Raw genomic sequence first — 15,165 nt, 5'->3', positions numbered from 1 at the left:
CCGGCATGTCTTGCAGAGGTTGCTGTGGCAGGGTTGTGTGGTGTTGTGGTCACTGTTCTCCTGAAGGCTGGGTAGTTTGCTGCGAACAATGGTCTGTTTGAGGTTGTGTGGTTGTCTGAAAGCAAGAAGTGGGGGTGTGGGGATAGCCCTGGCGAGATGTTCGTCTTCATCAATGATATGTTGAAGACTCCGGAGAAGATGTCGTAGCTTCTCCGCTCCGGGGAAGTACTGGACGACGAAGGGTACTCTGTCCACTGTGTCCTGTGTTTGCCTTCTGAGGAGATTGGTGCGGTTTTTCGCTGTGGCGCATCGGAACTGCCGATCTATGAGTCGAGCACCATATCCTGTTCTTATGAGGGCATCTTTCAGGGTCTGGAGGTGTCTGTCACGATCCTCCTCATCTGAGCAAATCCTGTGTATACGGAGGGCTTGTCCATAGGGAATGGCTTCTTTAACATGTTTAGGGTGGAAACTGGAGAAGTGGAGCATTGTGAGATTGTCTGTGGGCTTGCGGTACAGTGAGGTGCTGAGGTGACCGTCCTTAATGGAGATGCGTGTGTCCTCACTTACTGTACTGTCTGGAGACAATACACATCTCTTTAACCTGTGATCAGTGCTCCTTCCACTCACATTATCAGCCACTTCAGGTCTTGAACAGCAGGTTAGGTGTAAGGATTCGCATTCTAATCAGTAATCTCTAAACTGTCTGTGCTTTATATGCTCTGTCTGAGGCCAGAACTCTCCATTCACCTGACGAAGGAGCTAACCCCGAAAGCTTGCGAGTATATTATCAAATAAATAGGTTGGACTAAAACCTGGTGTTGTCAGACTTTTTACAGTGTGTGTTGTGTCAGTCTGTGAGTGTGTGTTGTGTCAGTGTGTGAGTCTGTGTGTGTGTGTTGTGTCAGTGTGTGTCTGTGAGTGTGTGTTGTGTCAGTGTGTGTCTGTGAGTGTGTGTTGTGTCAGTGTGTGAGTCTGTGTGAGTGTGTGTTGTGTCAGTCTGTGAGTGTGTGTTGTCTCAGTGTGTGAGTGTGTGTTGTCTCAGTGTGTGAGTCTGTGTGAGTGTGTGTTGTGTGAGTGTGTGAGTCTGTGTGAGTGTGTGTCTGTGAGTGTGTGTTGTGTCAGTGTGTGTCTGTGAGTGTGTGTTGTGTCAGTGTGTGAGTCTGTGTGAGTGTGTGTTGTGTCAGTCTGTGAGTGTGTGTTGTCTCAGTGTGTGAGTGTGTGTTGTCTCAGTGTGTGAGTCTGTGTGAGTGTGTGTTGTGTGAGTGTGTGAGTCTGTGTGAGTGTGTGTCTGTGAGTGTGTGTTGTGTCAGTGTGTGTGTGTCGGTGTGGTTGTTGTTGATGGAGGTACATACCTGCATGTTTCTGCTCTCAGTGATGCCGAAGTAAAGATGTGGACAGGAGGGGGAGTGTGGTGGTTACCGGTAGGCGGCTGTGACACCCCATGGAGATTAATGCCTGAGGTGAAGTATGGAGGAAATGAGTGAGAAAATGGGAATACTGTGAATCACACACTTGAAACAGACAAAGGAAAGGATGGAGGGTTTCCTGATGTTAAAGTACAGGCTGATGTTTCTGTGTTGGAGCATTGCTGATGACTGCCATCTCCTGGTCTTTGGGAACATTACACTGGGTTCACTCCTGCTGAATGAATGGGGTTCAGAGAGGATATGGAACCCCTGATTGCTAAAACCCCAACCTGAAGCTGTTGGTTCCCATGCCCGTTTAAATAGGGCTGACCCTGTTGAAGTTATTTCTTGCTCCTGACCTTTCTAGTTAATACTTAGCTTTTTCATCCGTTTGTTCAAATCTTTCTACTCATAGTCAATATCTTTATTTAAACTATCGGGGGGAACCAATCAGATCAGGAGGAATCCCAGTGGCAGGAATTTTAAATTCATTCTGGCTGAGCTGACAAGGCCCGAACTTATTGTCCGTCCCTAATTGCCCCCAGGCAGGTGGTGGTGAGCTGCCTTCAGCTGCTGCAGTCCTGGAGGTGTGGGCACCCCCGCAGGGCTGTTGGGGAGGGAGTTCCAGGATTTTGACCCAGTGATATTGACAAAGAAGTGATATGTTTCCAAGTCCAGGATGGTGGGTGGCTTGGAGAAGAACCTCTAGGTGCTGCTGTTCCCTGGTACCCCCTGCCCTTGTCCAAGGTGGTGGGCAGCTGTGGGTTTGGGAGTTACTGTTGAAGGAACCTTGGTGAGTTGCTGCAGTGAGTTGTTTTGATCTGATTTGATTTATTATTATCACACGTATTAACATACAGTAAAAAGTATTGTTTCTTATGTGCTATACAGGCAAAGCATACCGTTCATAGAGAGGAAAAGGAGAGAGTGCAGAATATGGTGTTACAGTCATAGCTAGGGTGCAGAGAAAGATCAACTTAATGCGAGGTAGGTCCATTCAAAAGTCTGACAGGTGCAGAGAAGAAGCTGTTCTTGAGTCGGTTGGTACGTGACCTCAGACTTTTGTTTCTTTTTACTGACGGAAGAAGGTGGAAGAGAGAATGCCTGGGGGTCCTTGATTATGCTGGCTGCTTAGCTGAGGCAGCAAGATGTGTAGACAGAGTCAATGAATGGGAGGCTGGTTTGACTGATGAACTGGGCTTCGTTCACGATCCTTTGTAGTTTTTTGCGGTCTTGGGCAGAGCGGGAGCCAGACCCAAGCTGTGATACAACCAGGAAGAATGCTTTTTATGGTGCACCTGTAAAAGTTGGTGAGAATCGTGGCTGACATGCCAAATTTCCTCAGTCTCCTGAGAAAGTAGGCTTTTGGTAGGCTTGCTTAACTATAGCATCAGGATGAACAATATAGTTGTGTAGGTGGTACACGTGGGCTGCCACTGTGTCTTGGTGGTGGAAAGAGTGAATGTTTGTGGATGTGGAGCTGCTTTGCGTTGTTGGAATTGCATCCATCCGGACAAGTGGAGACCATTCCGTGTGGAGAATGGGGAAGGGTTGCTGAGGCCAGCGATGTGAGGGAGTTGGACTGACGGAACCAGTTCATCAATACTGACTCCCGATCCTTCCACAATATCGCTGGCTGCAATGGCCCCTCCTGATATGTCCAGGGTGAGTGAGAAAGTTGCCCTTTACCCAGAAAGAAAAATAAAACCATCCCTGTCGCTATCTTACGCATCTCGCATCTGGCACTCACCTCCTTCTGCCCGTTAACCTCGCTGCTTGTGTCCAGTGTACATGTCCCATGCCATTTCATCATGCCAGCTGGGTACTTTGGGTGACATAGTGGTTAGCACTTCTGCTTCACAACACCAGGGATCCGGGTTCGATTCCAGCCTCGGGTCACTGTCTGTGTGGAGTTTGCACATTCTCCCTGTGTCTGCTTGGGTTTCCTCCGGGTGCTCCGGTTTCCTCCCATGGTCCAAAGATGTGCAGGTTAGGTGGGTTGGCCATGCCAAATTGCCCTTTAGTGCTAGGGGGATTGACAGGTTGAATGCGTGGGGTTAAGGGGGAAGGGGATTGTTGTCAATGCAGGCTCGATGGGCTGAATGGCCTCCTTCTGCATCGTAGGGATTCTACGGCAGTTGGGCTCCATGTCCTCTGGGCTAATGGTGGGTATCAGACCACAGACTCCCATTCCTGATCATCGTCAAATACCAACCTCCAGGAACTGAGCACCCGCCAAAGGCAGGATTGAGCTGGGGCACAAAGTGCCCATCATGGTCTTGACAGCTCTGTGACAGACGTGTCACCCATGAAGGCTGGGGTCCTAACCGAGCAGGCCTATCCAGTGCCTGTCAAAACCGTACCACCCTGAGAGAGAGAGAGAAACAAAGAAAGGGGTCTAAACTATCTGCCAAAATTCACCTTCGCAAGACAGAGGTAGAAGGTGAAGTTGCCATGGAGATGGGTTGGGATTGAACAGCTGAGCGGGAGAGAGGATTAAACATTTGTCACGTGATGGGCTGGGGCCTCGGCCTCAGTTGCTGCGAGAAACTCTTCCCAAATCTGTTTCCCACCTCCCCCCCCCAACCCCAACCAGCCTCCCACAGCAGGGCCGAGGGATTTAGTGATGGGTGGCACCATGGCAACCGGGCCCAGCTGGTTCAGTGCCGGGTTCAATCAGGCCGGCCTCCCACCCTGGCCTTGGTTGGCACGGCGATGGCGACCGAGCTGCCTGTAATTGCCGATTAACATTTGTCAGGTTAATTAGCATAGCGCTAAGACAACGCAAATTGTAATTAACGCATTAACTTGGCTCACCAGCCGTTTTGGTTATGGCAGTAAACACTAGCTGCTCGCAGGGGGCCTGTCGTGTTGAGTGGCAGTGATTCAGCCTAAACATTAATTAACAGCCGATCTTATTATTAATGATCGTTTTCTGTTCTTCACACTGAGGACATCGATGGTGGGAGACTGAATTCCTTCCTGTACCTGTCTGAGGCACAGAAACCCACTAGGCCGATGGCTCAAGTTAAAATTAAAACGATAAGCGGAATACTGGTCCCAGCTAGAATTGTATACTTTAAAACTGTAACACCAGAAAAACGGGGAAATGAGAATGCTGGCCTGAACTGTATTTTCCGATCGGATCATGGCTTATTTCAATCAGTTGATAAAAACACAGAAAAGAGGAAGAGGAGGCCATTTGGCCCTTCGAGCCTGCTCCGCCATTCGTTGTGATCACGGTTGATCATCCAACTCTGATCCCGCCTTCCCCTCATATGGTCTGATCTCCCTCGCCCCAATAGCTATATCAGACTCTCATGAAGGGTCACCCAGACTCAAAACGTTGGCTCTATTCTCTCTCCACAGATGCGGTCAGGCCTACTGAGATTTTCCAGCGTTTTTCTGTTACTGCCTCAGCACGTAGTCCTGGATTTTGTGTGTGCCGTGTCCCCCAGGTAGGCACTATGTTTTTCGGGGAGTGAGGGGGGGGGGTGGCAGGGAGAAATCACTATAAAAGTAAGGCTGTAATGACTTCAGTGAGACTGAATAAACTGGGCTTGTACTCGTTAGAGTTTAGAAGAATGAGGGGAGATCTCATTGAGACGTACAAGATGATGAATGGGATGGATAGGATAGAGGTGGAGAGGCTCTTCCCGCTCAAAAAAGACAGTAGGACTAGGGGGCACAGCCTCAAGATAAAGGGGGGGGCGGTTTAGAACGGAGTTGAGGAGGAACTTCTTCACTCAAAGGGTGGTGAATCTCTGGAATTCTCTGCCCGTTGAAGTGGTGGAGGCTGCCTTGCTCAATATTTTTAAGACGCAGGTAGATAGGTTTCTGATAGACAAGGGGATTAAGGGTTATGGGGAGAAAGCGGGGAAGTGGAACTGAGCCACGACAGATCAGCCATGATCTTATTGAATGGCGGGGCAGGCTCGAAGGGCTAGATGGCCTACTCCTGCTCCTATTTCTTATGTTCTTATGAGACCCATCAGGCTGGACCCTTGGAGTATGAGCTCCCTGATTGAGGTAATGATTGCCTGCCCAATCAGGGAGTCTCGCCTGTATATTAATATGGGAGTGTCAGGTCTACTGATACACCCAATTCTGACTGTATACCTGAAGTACTCTTAGGAATGGATTGAGTATGTAAATAAAGGGAATCTGGAGAAGGGGTACTGGCCTCCGAAGAGTTATTTCATAGACAGAGTTGCACGATGTACCTCCATTCAAGTTTTCAACCAAGGTTTTAGATTTGAGTGTGAGGCCTCTTGTCCCAGCTTAAAGGAGCCCTAACGCCTGTTTCAGGTTGAGTCCTGAATCAAGATGCCTTGGCACCATCACTGGTGGAGAGGGCGCAGGATGACAAATGCTTCCTGTGGGACGATGGGTCCTCTCAGGATCTGCTGTGGCCTGCTGCCGTTGCAGTGGGAAAATCCTCTCACCAACTGGAGTGTTATACTGAAATCTGGGAGCTATTTGAATTCAGACCTTTGTTCAGGGAATAGGGTGAGAATGAGGATACATTACTGTATGGCTTACTTTGCGGAAGACACCTTTCAATTTAAAGTTACATCAAGGCTGGAACTGCAATGGGTAATAGTGAAAGAGTGTTAGAATGGTTAATGTGGACCTATTATCAACTTTTTTTATTCTACTTAATATTTGTACTTGACAATATTTGCTTCAGAGTTTATTTATTAGTGTCATGTGCAGGCTTACATTAACACAGCAGTGAAGTTACTGTGACAATCCCCTAGTTGCCACACTCTGGTGCCTGTTCGGGTACACTGAAGGAGAATTTAGCACGGCCAGTGCACCACAGGTAAAGATTCAATGAGGGTGAAACACTATGATGCACTCAGGGAGACTTCAGCCAACTGACTAAACTCTCAGATTCTGGACCCTGATCCCAATCCCCATCCCAGATCCTGATCCCAATCACTCTTGATCCCGGACTTTGATCTGGACCGTAGTCTTTTCCAGACTCTGCTGTCCTCCTGTTCTGTGTACTGACAAATTAGCGTTAATCTTTACATGATTACACGGGTGATATGGTGGCACCGTGGTTAGCACTGCTGCCGCACAGCACCAGGGGCCCAGGTTCGATTCCTGGTTGGGGTCACTGTTTATGTGGAGTCTGCATGTTCTCCCCATGTCAGCATGGGTTTCCTCCGGGTGCTCCAGTTTCCTCCCACAGTCCGTAAGACGTGCTGGTTGGATGTATTGGCCATGGTAAATTCTCCCTCAGTGTACCCGAACAGGCGTCGGAGTGTGGCGACCAGGGGATTTTCACAGTAACTTCATTGCAGTGTTACTGTAAACCTACTTGTGACACTAATAAACTAAACCAAACCAAACCAAACCTAAACAGCACATCTTTTGGATTGTGGGAGGAAATCCTTGCAGACACGGGGGGAACGTGCAGACCCCACACAGACAGTGACCCAAGCCGGGAATTGAACCCAGATCCCTGGCGCTGACAGGCAGCAGTGCGAACGACTGTGATCCAGTTGTAGATTCTTACCCATCCCCAATAGTCACTCCACCACCAATGGGCGTACCTTCAGCTGCCCAGGCCTAACGCTCTGGAATTTCCGCCCAGGAACCCTCTTTACCTCCCTCGTTTTCTTCCTCTCTTTACGATACGCCTTTGAAGTTTTCTTTGACAAAACTTTTGCTTACCCGCTCTCGTATCTCCTGCCGTGGCTGTGTCAAACGTTGTTTGATCGTCAGGTTGTGTGAACATTTGGGATGTTCTGCTTCATTGGAAACTTGGTATGTGTGTAATGGTGCCATTTGTCGAATGCTTCAAGGTCCCAATGAATACTTTCATTGTATTTACCTCGAGACTCTGTGTACCTACCCGAGGCAATGGAAATGGGCAGGGCAGAATGAGATGATGTTTCGGGGTAAAGCCATTCAACGTGGAAACTCTTTTGCGAGTCAAATGGTTCCAGTGGAACTCTTGATTTGTCCATTTATTTATTTATTCTTTCACGGGATGTGGGTGTTAGGGGCTGGGCCAGCACTTATTGCCCATCCCTAATTGCCCTTGAGCTGAGTGGCTTGCTGGGCCGCTTCAGGGGGCATTTAATCACATTTGATCTGGAGTCACATGTAGGTCAGACCAGGTTAGGATAGCAGATTGGCTTCCCTAAACATATATCTTTTTAAATAACAGTTGACAATTGTTTCATGGCCATCGTTAAGCCTTTTAATCCCAGCTTTTATGGGATTCTGCCGTGGCGCGATTCAAACCATCTCCTTGTGAACCTACTCCTGGGCCTAGCCGCAGATCAGGCAACGGGTGACCGAGGTGGGCGGGTGCAGCTGTCCGTCTGGGTTGTCAGCCCCTATATTTGTAGCCAGCTGTCCCTGGAGAGGGAGCACCGAGTGTTCGAGGCCTTCCGTGCTTGTTGGGCACCGCAGGGGACTGGGGTGTATTATCCAGCCCTCTAATCACATTTTGGTTTCACCGTTTTAAGTCTCCTTTCCGCATTGCTTTATCTTTAGGGCTATTTCCCCACTTTTCGAGGGCTGCCCTTCTTGCTTTGCCTCTTATTTTGTTTATTTCAGTTGTTTTGCCAAAAGGAATGGCAGGATTCAAACCCAGGTGCAGAGTCTTGGTCTCTAGGTTACTATTCCAATGGCACTACCGCCATGCCACTGCCTCCCATTTACTTGGGTGCTTTTATTTGTAGTTCCAAGCTCTCAAAGGGCTTGGTAAGCTTATTCAACAAGAAGCTCGGATTATGAGTAGGCCTCTCTTTACTCTCTGAAACAGTCAGAGCTGCAAATGATTTGGCTGGCGTACCCCACTGAGGAGGGGGAATAGGGAAGATCGGCTGTGGTTCCGGTTCTCAGGTGGTTGGGAACAAGACTTCTGCTGCCTTTCTCCATGACTGACTCTCACGGCCAATGATGTTCTCACAGAGAAGGGTAGTTGGGTGGCTGAGAGGGTTTGGCCAGAAAGGCTCAACCAACGCAGCCAGAGAACTGAGCAAGGAGCTAACACTTTCAAACCCAAATCCCACAGAGCAAATCAGAAGAGATAAAGATTAATCAGAAGAGATAGTAATTCCCAACAAGGCCCAGCTTTTTCTCAAATAATGGTGAAGGGTGCAGAGGCCTGAATTCAACTGGAGTAGAATCAGGAAATGAAGCATATTGCACGGAGACAGGCCCTTTGGCCCAAACTGATCCATTGAACCAATATTTCTCTTCGGTGTTCACGCAGGGGGACATAAGTGTAGCTGTGGAGAACACTGGGTTACAGGGTTGTAAGCTGGACAGTATTGCATTTGATAAGGAGGATGTGCTAGATATTCTTGAGGGTTTGAAAATAGATAAGTCCCCTGGGCTGGACGGGATTTACCCTAGGATTCTCTGGGAGGCAAGAGAGGCGATTGCAGAGCCTCTGGCTCTGATCTTCAGGTCGTCGTTGGTCACAGGTATAGTGCCAGAAGATTGGAGGATAGTGAATGTTGTCCCATTGTTTAAGAAGGGGAACAGAGACTTCCCCGGCAATTATAGACCGGTGAGTCTTACTTCTGTTGTGGGCAAGGTTTTAGAAAAAATTATTAGGGATAGGATTTATAGTTATTTGGAGAGTAATGAATTGATTGGAGATAGTCAGCTTGGTTTTGTGGAGGGTAGGTTGTGCCTTACTAACCTTATTGAGTTTTTTGAGAAAGTGACCAAAGAGGTGGATGGGGGTAAGGCAGTTGACGTGGTATATATGGACTTTAGTAAGGCGTTTGATAAGGTTCACCATGGAAGGCTTCTGCAGAAAATGCAGATGTATGGAATTGAGGGTGATTTAGGTAATTGGATCAGGAATTGGCTAGCAGATAGGAGACAGAGGGCGGTGGTTGATGGTAAATATTCGTCATGGAGTTCAGTTACAAGTGGTGTGCCTCAGGGATCTGTTTTGGGGCCACTGCTGTTTGTAATTTTTATAAATGATCTGGATGAGGGTATAGTTGGGGGTGGGTTAGTAAATTTGCTGATGACACCAAAGTCAGAGGTGTGGTAGATAGTGAGGAAGGGTGTCATAGTTTACAGGGAGACTTGGACAAGTTGCAGAGCTGGGCCGAGAGGTGGCGGATGGAGTTTAATGCGGAAAAGTGTGAGGTAATTCACTTTGGCAGGAATAACAGATGTGTAGCGTGTAGGGCTAACGGTAGGACTTTGAATAGTGTGGATGAACAGAGGGATCTAGGTGTATGTGTACATAGATCCCTGAAAGTTGGGAATCAAGTAGATAGGGTTGTTAGGAAGGCATACGGTGTCTTGGCGTTTATTGGTAGGGGGATTGAATTTAGGAGCCGCAGCGTCATGTTGCAACTGTACAAAACTCTGGTGCGGCCGCACTTGGAGTATTGTGTGCAGTTCTGGTCCCCACATTATTAGGAAGGATGTGGAGGCTTTGGAGAGGGTGCAGAGGAGGTTTACCAGGATGTTGCCTGGTATGGAGGGGAGGTCCTATGAGGAGAGACTGAGGGATTTGAGGTTGTTTTCGTTAGAAAGAAGGCGGCTAAGAGGGGACCTTATTGAAACATATAAGATGATTAGAGGTTTAGATAGGGTGGACAGTGATAGTCTTTTTCCTCGGATGGAGAAAGCTAGCACGAGGGGGCATGGCTTTAAATTAAGGGGTGGTAGTTATAGGACGGATGTCAGGGGTAGGTTCTTTACCCAGAGGGTGGTGAGGGATTGGAATGCCCTGCCTGCTGCAGTTGTAAATGTGCCTAGTTTGGGGGCGTTTAAGAGATCCGTGGATAGGTTTATGGATGAAAAGGGATTGGTTTAGGTTAGAGGGTCATTGCTTTTTAACTGGTCGGCGCAACATCGTGGGCCGAAGGGCCTGTTCTGCGCTGTAATGTTCTACGTTCTATACTGACCAACATGTCCATCCAAGCTAACCCCATTGGCCTGCATTTGGCCCATGTTCCTCTAAACCTCCCCCATCCATGTATTTGTCCAAATGCCTTTTAAATGTTGTCAGTGTCCCTGCCTCAACCACTTCCTGCGATAGCTCATTCCACATATGTACCACCCTCTGTGTAAGTAAAGTTGCTCCTCAGGTTCCCATAAGCATAGACATGGGTCAAGGGTGGAGGAGGAAAAGCACATTGTTAAGATGGCGGTGCGGGCTCGTTGGGCCGAAGGGCCTGTTTCCCGTGCTGTGTCGTTCTTTGTTCTTTTAATTCTTTCCCCTCAACTTTTTTTTTTCACAGAATCCCTACAGTGCAGAAGGAGGTCATTCGGCCTAATGAGTCTGTACCGACCACAATCCTGCCCTGACTCTATCCCTGTAACTCTACATATTTACCCTAGCTAATCCCCCTGACACTAAGGTCAATTTACCATGGCCAATCAACCTAACCCGCACATCTTTCGGACTGAGGGAGGAAACCCACCCAGACACAGTGAGAAAGACTCCACGCTGTGACCCGAGGTCGGAACTGAACCCAGGTCCAAGCAGCAGCACTAACCACTGAGCCACCCAACTGAAACCTATGCCTTCTAGTTCTCATTTCCCCAACCCTGGGAAAAAGACTGAGTGCATTCGCCCTATCCACACCTCTCTTGATCTTATTCACCTCTATATGATCATCCCTCAGTCTCCTACGCTCCAAAGCAAGAAATCCTAGCATGTCCAATCTCTCCCTATAAACTCTGACCCTTGAATGTAAATTTCCAATGGTGAAAACAGATAGAATGTTATGGGGGTAGGGGGGACGAAATCAATTATTGAGAACGGCGTTTTATCATCGTGTTGTAATAACTGTCTTCTTTTAATCAGCAGAACTCTCAGAGTAGATTAGGATTTAAATCTGACTGCAAGGCAAATGAAACCATAATTAAGTCAGTGTTTATTGGATGGGAGCAATTAATTTTACACATGTACGTGACATTATCGTCAATGGAAGAGGCTATAATTTATAACTGGAGACAAATGATAGTTTCAAGGATCATTACAGGCTCATCTCTCAATCCACTGTAACCAGATGTCCATCTTACTGCACACAAGCTCCTCACCTCACTCTCATGTGTGTTTTTACACATCTGTGAAGTTGTAAAAGAATTGTAAAAACTGCTGGAGGGGAAAGAAAACATTGTGTAGTCCATTTAAAAGCTGGTTTTGTGTTCACTGCTTGAATGTTTAAAATACTGGGTACACAGATTGCAACAATTGTAATTCGGACCAAGCATTAGGGTTGCCTTGGTAACAGGCTTTGTAGGCAGTTGCGTTTTGATAATGATTTGATATGAGTTTAAAGGAAACACTCGGCTAACAGCCTATCAGTTTAAAGATGACGGTGGCATGGTAGCACAGTGGTTAGCACTGCTGCTTCACAGCTCCAAAGTCCTGGGTTTGATTCCCGGCTCAGGTCATTGTCTGTGTGGAGTTTGCACATTTTACTCGTGTCTGCGTGGGTTTCCTCCGGGTACTCTGGTTTCCTCCCACAGTCCAAAGATGTGCGGGTTAGGTTGATTGGCCATGTTAAGAAATTGCCCCTTAGTGTCCAGGGATGTGTAGGTTCAAGAGATTAGTGAGTATAATATGTAGGGATGTGGGGGTAGAGTCTGGATGGGATAGTGTTCGGTGCAGACTCGATGGGCTGAAGGGCCTCTTTCTGCACTGTAGGGTTTCTATGATTCTATGACACTAAGTGAACAGGACTCTCAAATTTGAATTTGCTGTTGTTGACACCAACAGACCAATCACAGTGTAGGAAAATGCATTGGTCATCAGTGTTAGAATGTAACTGGTGACAACTTTGTATTGGATGTAATGTGACCAATGGTAACAAGATGTAAGACCCAGTAAATGATGTAACAGTCAGCTGACTCACTATAAATAAGAACTTGATACTAATGTTTTTCTCTTTTAATTCACAGGTTTTAAGTCAGTCCGCCTTGTTGTCCAACGAGGAGCATACACGCGATGGGTTGTACTAGGGCTGCTCTTGGATGTTTGAGGATAGCCTAGTACTTCATGTTGTTAGTGTACGCTTAAACTGGACCAGATGCTGGGCAACACGACAGCTCAGTGACTATCACTGATTGCTGTGCAGACACATGGATTTGGGCCAGTGTCTGTGGGAGTTTGTGCATTCTCCCCGTGCTTGCGTGGGTTTTCTCCGGGTGCTCCGGTTTCCTCCCACACTCCGAAGATGTGCTCTTAGGCTGACTGGAGGTAATAAATTGTCCCTAAATTAGTTTCCCTCAATGTGGAATGCCATAAGCGTAGATAAGGGTCGTGGGTGGAGGGGGAACTGGTAATGTTAAAATGGCGGCGCGGGCTCGTTGGGCCAAAGGGCCTGTTTCCCGGGCTGTTTTTGTTCTTTGTTTGGAATTGGATTGGCCCAGGGTGAGGCCCCAGGTTTGGAATAAGGATGTTTCTTTATTAAACTCTTCCTTAGATTTGTAAGTTGGAGTAAATTTAGTTCTGTTTTTATTGATGCATCAGAATTAACTCTTCAAATGCAGACAATCAGGGATATAAAAAGAGGAACTCAACAGCCTGCCCTGAGTTCAGTTTAGCTGCCTCAAGTTCAGTTAGCTAGCTCAGAGAATATGAACCGTAAAGCTACGTCCTCTCCCGACTTGGAGAGGGCAAGAGCGGTTTCCTGCCAGCCAAAGAAACATCTCTCAGGAGAACTCTCCTATCTACCAGGAGGGTACCAAATCAGGGAGAATTTACCAGTATCAACTTTGGCAAAAGAACTCCAAAGGGGCGGCACAGTGCATAGCCTCACAGCGCCAGGATCGATTCCTGGCTTGGGTCATTATCTGTGTAGAGTCAGCACATTCTCCTCATGTCTGCATGTGTTTCCTCCAGGTGCTCCAGTTTCCTCCCACAATCTGAAAGACGAGCTGATTAGGTGCATTGACCCGAACAGCTGCTGTCTCATAGTGTCAGGGACCCAGGTTTGATTCCCGGTTTGGGTCACTGTGAGTATGGAGCTTTTACTCTGCAGGTGTGTCGGTCCACCTTGTTGTCTAACAAGGGGCATGCACACAATGGGTCGTGCGAGGGCTGCTCTTGGATGTTTCGAGAGTAGCCTAGTACTTCGCGTTGTTTGTGTGTGCTTAAAACTGGACCAGCAGACGGGCACCACAACAGCTCAGTGACTATCACTGTTAGCTGTGCAAATACATGGATTTGGGCCAGTGTCTGTGGGAGTTTGCGCATTCTCCCTATGGTTGCGTGGGTTTCCTCCGGGCGTTCCAGTTTCCTCCCACACCCCAAAGATGTGCTCTTAGGCTGATTGGTGTAAGAAATTGTCCCTAAATTATTCTCCCCTTAATCTGGTTTCCAATGGGGGTACCATAAGCATAGACATGGGTCAAGGGTAGAAGAGGAAAAACACATTGTTAAGATGGCGGCGCAAGCTTGTTGGGCTGAAGGGTCTGTTTCCCGTGCTGTGTTGTTCTTTGCACATTCTCCCCGTGTCTGTGTGGGTTTCCACCCACAGTCCAAAGATGTGCAGGTTAAGTGGATTGGCCATGCTAAACTCTCTCAGTGTATCCGAACAGGCGCTGGACTGTGCTTTCTCCTGACTGTGACAACACTCTCGTCTCTGAGCCAGGAAGCGACAGGTTCTAGTCTGAGGTTTGAGCACAGAATGATGGCCCGACACTCCGATGCAGTATTGCCGGGGGGGGGGGGGTGCTGACTTGAAGAGGAGGAGTTGTGGGAAGATTTTGTCTGCATTGTCAGGTGGATGTTCCTATCTCAAGGAAGAGCAGGAAAGCTGTTCTCACTGTCCTGGGCAATATTCATAGAATCATAGTGCAGAAGGAGGCCATTCAGCCCATCGACTCTGCACTGACCACATTCCCACACTAGCCCTAGCCCTAACCCCATGCATTTACCCTGATAATCCTCTTAACAAAGAGACAATTTATCATGGCCCATCCACCTAACCTGCACATCTTTGGACTGTGGGAGGAAACTGGAACACCCGGAGGAAACTCACACAGATATGGGGAGAACGCACAGACAGTAATCCAAGCTGGGAATCAAGCCCAGAGTCCCTGGTGCTGTGTGGCAGCTGTGCTAACCACTGCGCTGCTCCTCAATCAGTATCATCCCTCAAACAGGTATGTAGATGGGTGGAGAACTGGCTTGGGAGGAGGAGACAGCGGGTAGTAGTGGAAGGCTCCTTTTCCAATTGGAGGTCTGTCACCAGTGGTGTGCCGCAGGGCTCGGTACTAGGACCTCTTCTATTTGTGGTATATATTAATGACTTGGAAGAAGGGGTAGGTGGTGTGATCAGCAAATTTGCTGATGACACTAAGTTGGTTGGATTGGCAGGTACTGAGGAGCAGTGCCTGGCAATGCAACAGGACATAGACAGGCTGGTAGATTGGGCAGATAGATGGCAAATGGAATTTAATCCGGAGAAATGCGAGGTGATGCACTTTGGCCGGAATAATGTGGAGGGGAGTTATACGATAAAAGGTAGAACTATCCGGAGTATAGATACGCAGAGAGACCTGGGGGTGCAAGTGCACAAGTCCCTGAAGGTGTCGGTGCAGGTGCAGAATGTGATGAGGAAAGCGTATGGTATGTTAGCCTTCATAGGAAGAGGTATAGAATATAAGAGTAGGAGTCTGATGTTGCAGTTGTATAGAACGTTGGTTAGGCCTCACTTGGAGTACTGCGTCCAGTTCTGGTCGCCGTACTACCGGAAGGATGTAGAGATCCTGGAGAGAGTGCAGAGGAGATTTACCAGGA

The sequence above is a fragment of the Carcharhinus amblyrhynchos genome, chromosome 11 (genome assembly GCF_965287045.1).
Source record: "Carcharhinus amblyrhynchos chromosome 11, sCarAmb.v2.hapA, whole genome shotgun sequence".
Classification (NCBI taxonomy): domain Eukaryota; kingdom Metazoa; phylum Chordata; class Chondrichthyes; order Carcharhiniformes; family Carcharhinidae; genus Carcharhinus; species Carcharhinus amblyrhynchos.
This window is presented reverse-complemented; position numbering follows the sequence as displayed.